The sequence below is a fragment of the Helianthus annuus genome, chromosome 10 (genome assembly GCF_002127325.2).
Source record: "Helianthus annuus cultivar XRQ/B chromosome 10, HanXRQr2.0-SUNRISE, whole genome shotgun sequence".
Taxonomy (NCBI): domain Eukaryota; kingdom Viridiplantae; phylum Streptophyta; class Magnoliopsida; order Asterales; family Asteraceae; genus Helianthus; species Helianthus annuus.
In genome coordinates, this window is record NC_035442.2 from 75,973,474 (window position 1) to 75,979,473 (window position 6,000).

Here is a 6,000-nt window from a genome sequence, read left to right on the forward strand (position 1 = left end):
GTATGGCCGCAGCTCGCGACTGTCAGAAAAGCTACGCTGACAAGCGTAGTAAACCGTTGGAATTTGAAGTTAATGATCGCGTTATGTTAAAGGTTTCACCCTGGAAGGGTGTGGTGCGTTTTGGGAAACGCAGCAAGCTAAACCCTCGTTATGTAGGACCATTCAAAATTTTAGAACGGATTGGAAAGGTGGCCTACAGGTTGGAATTACCAGCTGAGTTGGGTAATGTCCATGACGTGTTTCACGTATCGCAGTTAAAGAAGTGTTTGGCTGACGAAACACTAGTTGTACCATTTCAAGAGCTGAAGATAGATGACAAATTGCAGTTTGTCGAAGAACCAATTGAAATTATGGATCGGGAAGTTAAAGTTCGTAAGCACAGGCGCATACCGATTGTGAGAGTTCGTTGGAACTCAAGACGCGGTCCAGAGTTCACGTGGGAACGCGAGGACCAGATGAAACTTAAGTATCCACATTTGTTCCCCAAAGACCAGGCGAAACCTAGCAAACTTAATGTTGATGCAACTAGTGAATTTCGGGACGAAATTCCCATTCAAGTGGGGGATGATGTGACACCCCAGGAAAACTAGCGAACGATACAACTTACCTAGCTCCCTCAGTGAGTGCGTACCAAATTTCGGGACGAAATTTCCTTTTAGTTGGGGATACTGTGACAACTCGTAATTCGAACCTACTTCTGTGCAACGTTACGTGCTTATGTGAACTATTACGATTATTAAACGTTATGATTTTGTGTTTTGTGCAATGTGATGTATGTATGTATATATTGGCTCAAACGCACAATACGAACCGATCGCACAACACTTACTGGAACGCACAAGGCCATTTGGGCCACACCTTGTAATCGGACCCATAGGGCAGCCGAGTTGGGCTCGGCCCACTTCCTTTTAGGCGTGACCAAACACTCTCTAGGGAGTTGTTTTCTCATTTGTTGCAAATCATAGCACACACAAGTTCACAAAACCCTAGTGCTCTCTTTCTCCTCTCAAACCCGACGACAAACAACCCTTTGGGATCGAAGATCTTGCCTTTCATTCGGCTCACCTCCCCTTGTTTGATTTCAATCGGTTAGTGTTATATCCTTACTTGATTCTAGTATGATTGATACTTGGTGTATGATAGATTGAATGATGTTTATGTGTTGATATTGATGTAAATCGGAAACCATAATATCCATCTAAGAACCGAAGGAATGCATGTAACTGGCCATATGTTGTGTGTGATTTATATGGTGAATTGATACTTGATTGCTAAATTAATCAACTGATCGATTATGTTACACGTGAACTCGAGTGGGTTGTTAATTGGGTATCGTTGAATTGGGTTGGTGAATAGAATGATTAGGATGTTTGTTCTTGATTAAGCCGGTTAGGGTTCATATGAAATTCATAAAAAAAACCTTGTTTGATCGAAAGAATGTTAATCAAATAGATGGAAATTATGTTAATTGATTGAGATAAAACAGGAAACTTGTTGCATGATGTAACCGATTGAACATAATTTCCGGAACTTAAATATAGTCGCACAAGACCTTTTGAGCGCACAAAACTAGTCACTCGCACAAGGAGTCTAGTCGCACAAGGGGACCCTAATCGCACAATGTCACATATAAAGGTTACCGGTTGGGCCGAACCAGCCCCAAACACAAACGCACAAACTGTTGGGCCGGACAGCCCAAGTGTCAAGTCGCACAGGGCAACTGGATCGCACAAGTTGTATTTTCTTGATAGCTTTTGGGCCGCACATGTATGCTAAATGTTTATATACTACTGGGCCTTGAAGCCCAAGTCACAAGCGCACAATCCAATCAGGATCGCACGAGTCCGTCCGACCGCACAAGTTCACTACGTGTTATATATTTGGGCCGCTTATGTTATTGGATCACACAAGGCCACTTATATGTCGTTGTTGGGCCGAGAAGGTGTTATTGATCTGTTATGATATTTGGGCCTGTGTTAGTTGAATCGCACAGTGAGTTGGGCCAATATTAATTGGGCTTCTTGATACACTACTTGATTTATACGTGATTGCCATGATCAATACGTGTTAGTAACGTGTTAACTTGTATGAAACATACGTGCATTATTTAAGTCAAGACCTGACTTGTATGGTAACACTGTTAGGACGTGATTGACCATTCTTAATTCAAGTAACTCTGGTATAACCTGCCGAGCAAACCAAGGTGAGTTCATTGCATTTCTCTAAGCATGCGTCCCGGTGGTTTGGGACAACTGGTAAACATTTGGAAGGGAAACTCTGGGTAACCAATTAACTTGGGTATTGGTACATGTACAAGGGATCGATCATTACCAATGCTCGGTTAGGAGCATTGGGGTTGTTAAGGGGCACACTCCCCGGATACATATGGGCACACTCCCTAGGGTATCTAGCATGAGCAACATCGTATCGTAACGTTGAATCGCATTAACATACATATGGTAACAAAACACGTTAACAAAACCTTGAACTCACCAGCGTAGTCTGACACACTTGTTTGCATGCTTGTAGGTCGTTAACCTTGGGAACATGGACTTGCTATCTGGGGATGCTGGAGTGGTCATGGATCGAGGCTTTCGTATTATCTTATGTTAATACATTGGTTTAAGTGTTATTACGAAACATTTGCTAAATAACTTATTATATGCTTCCGCTACACAACTTTTTGGGAATTGTTATCATGTTTGACACTTTTATTGGTAATTAATAACATGTTTTATTTAAGTACTTATTATTGGTTCAATGTGATTGGTGGCTCGAACTCTGATGCGTAACACGCCTCGCGGGGTTTCCGCAGGTGGTATTCTGGGGGTGTTACAGTCGGACAGCCTGGTCGATCAAACAGCAGGTTCGATCGAGCAGGTTGTTCGTTCGGCTGGACAGTCCGTTCGGACAGTCTGTTCGATCGGCCGGTAGGCTCGATTGGCTGGACTGTTCGAGTGGATTGTTTCTTCCTTTGAATAGGATGTGTTTGTGTATGATGGTTTGACCTTTTGAAGTTTTTGTTGTAGTATTTGAGAACACTGAAGTGTCCTTACCTTCCAGGTCGATCGATCGAACGGCCTGTTCGATTGGCCGACTTAACCGATCGGTTAGGAACTTCAAAAGTGAGTCCTCAGCTGGAGGTCACCTATTCGATCGAACAGCATGTTCGATCGGGTGGCACCCTATACTACTACGAGTTGTAAATCGATTAAGGGTTGAAGCATAGTATCTCATGATCCGATGAGTAATGTTATCAAACAGTTCGTTCGATCGAACATCACCTCGTTCAATACTATACTTCATGAAACTGTCCAAGTGTGGGGCCACTTGCTAGCCGATCAGCTGGCCTGGTCGATCGGCTGATATGTCCGATCGGTTGGGCTGTTCGTTCAGACAGCCTAACCGTTCGGTCAGCATCCTGACCTGGTCGGCCTATTCGTCTAACACTTGGTTGTTTTGGTTATTTGACGTTATTTCGAGGTAGTTTGACAATGAGCTAAACCATGGAACTTTCGTCCTTACTTGTTTCCCCTGCTCGGACAGGAATCACCCAAGTCCGGTCGGTGAACTGTTACGAACGGTAGTTTGATGTTTAACCCGGAATCGGTGAACCTCGTAGATAGAATCCGAATCTTGAACCACCCAACCATCAGAATGATTGGTGAGTTGACTCAAGCTCCGTTTCTATCGGTTTGAAGGCATTGAGTGTAAAAGAGAAAGAAAGTTGTAAATCCTTCTTTCAATCCCTCACACCATGTAATTGTTCAGATCTGTGATAGATCTTTGCTTGTTTATGTGGAAATCGGTTAGATCCGAGCTATTCATGGTGGATTGAGGCCAAAACATGATGTTCTTGAAGAACACCACGATGACATCATCCTAGAATGCTTAGATCTTGATGATTTCACGGTTAGAAATCAAGATTTGAAAGATAGAAAGGTGTAGGAGTATGTATTGGTCAAGAAAGTACAAGATTTAGGATGAAAACTTACGAAATTGGAAGAAATCTGAGAAAAGAAGGGGAGCACGAGCTGGTCGGTCAGAGAGTTTCCAAAAGTGGAAAGAATGACAATGACAACCCTATTGATAGGCTTCCCAAAGAGGAAAGGGCTGGCCGATCGGCCAGGCATCCCGATCGGACATCCTGCTCGATCGGACAGTCCGTCCGATCGGCTGGGCTGTTCGATCAGCTGACAGCCTGATCGATCAACAGCCTGGTTCGAGTGTTCGGTGCGATGATTTTCGATATTTCGATTTCGATTGAAGACGATACGAGTACGGTAGAGTTTCCTATACAAATTACTTTCAGTCCCAATCACTATATCTAACATACAATCATCTATATTTCACCCTATCCTTACGTTACCATTCGTCATAATTCGATTTCGATTGCATTCGATTTGAGTTTTCGAGTTTCGATTGATCACCACACAAAACATAAAGTAAACACGCACAGGTAACACATAAGGCACACACACGTATAACAACAACCAAAGTTCGCGTAATTCGAGATTCGAGTTCGATGATGGTTAGATCGGTTTGATTACTGATTAGTTAACTTTATCGCATTGTTACTTCCTACTATTCACAGTCTTAAATCGGTTCGCGTTGATTAAAGATTCGATCACTTCGATTCATACTGGGTAACAACACTTACTCCACATAATACAAGTAAAACATAAAATAGACTAATTATAGTCAAAGAAGTCAAAGTTGACTTGGACTTTGACTTTGACTTTGACATTGACATTCGAAAACACGGGGTGTTACACTTGGGTTATGAGGTACTAATCTATAATTGGACCCCTTGAGTGGTCTAGTTAAACAGATTGATCTGAAAATCTAGTTAGGAATATCATGTGATGATATAATTGAAAAGATCCCTTTAAGTGGTCTATTTAAGAAGACTATACAACGGTCTAGTTAAGAAGATCATGTGTTGATCTAGTTAAAAAGATCGTTCGTTGATCTAGTTAAAAAGATCCTTTGGTGGTCTAGTCAAATTGCTTCATGTTTATTCAATTGATTTTTCCCCTACGCATTATGAAATAAACTGTGCGGACTATGCAAGGAATTACGTAATTATGGATGCATACATAATTATGGAATTCAGTGCACAGAAACCACAACAAGTTTTGTCATGTGTTAAGACCTATAGTAACAAGAATAATGATACGGGGGAAGTCCTGGACCTTGACCGATGTCATTTTATCTTACACTCCCCAGTTCTGATTTCAAGCACACACAAGTTTCCTATGATAAGTCTTCATAAGAAACGTTCCTCTGTCCGTAGTTTGAAACCCCGTGTTTTGATACTACATGGACTTCACTTTGAGGGTTGACAATTTCGCTAAGAATCCTAACATGGCCCAGAGTTTTACTTAGGGTTCAATGGATTTATTTAAAGGCGAAACCATCACAGCAGTCTTCACAAGTTTCCTCTAAAATTAAATTTCGGGACAAAATTTCCTAAAGTAGGGGAAACTGTGACACCTGTGTCACTTCAACCATCAAATAAATGCCAAACCAATGAAATAATGTATTTCATACTTGGGATTTGTATAAATAAGTGTATTGTTTGCACATATCAATTCTTGTTCGATTTCAAGCTTTAAATCGCTTTCTGGAAGGTTATACGCGCACTGATAACCAGTTTAATGCAACGAACACTCTGAAATAGTGAAATAGGCTTAACATACCTTAAATAACCTCCACATAACTTAGAAATAAGTTTTGGATGGTTTGGTGTGTTGAAATCAGGTTTGTTCGATCGCAGGGACTAATTGTATCAAACTGCGAAACTATACCGATTTGTATAGTAACGAACATTCCGAAACATGACCATAAGTTAAACATACCCTAAATATCCTTTACATAGCGTAGAAATAGGCTTTGAGGGGTTCGATATGCTAAAATGAACTTATTTGATCAATAGAGACTAAAAGCGTCAAAAGTGCATAAGTTTGCATTTTCGCGCATATCTTACGCCCTGAATAT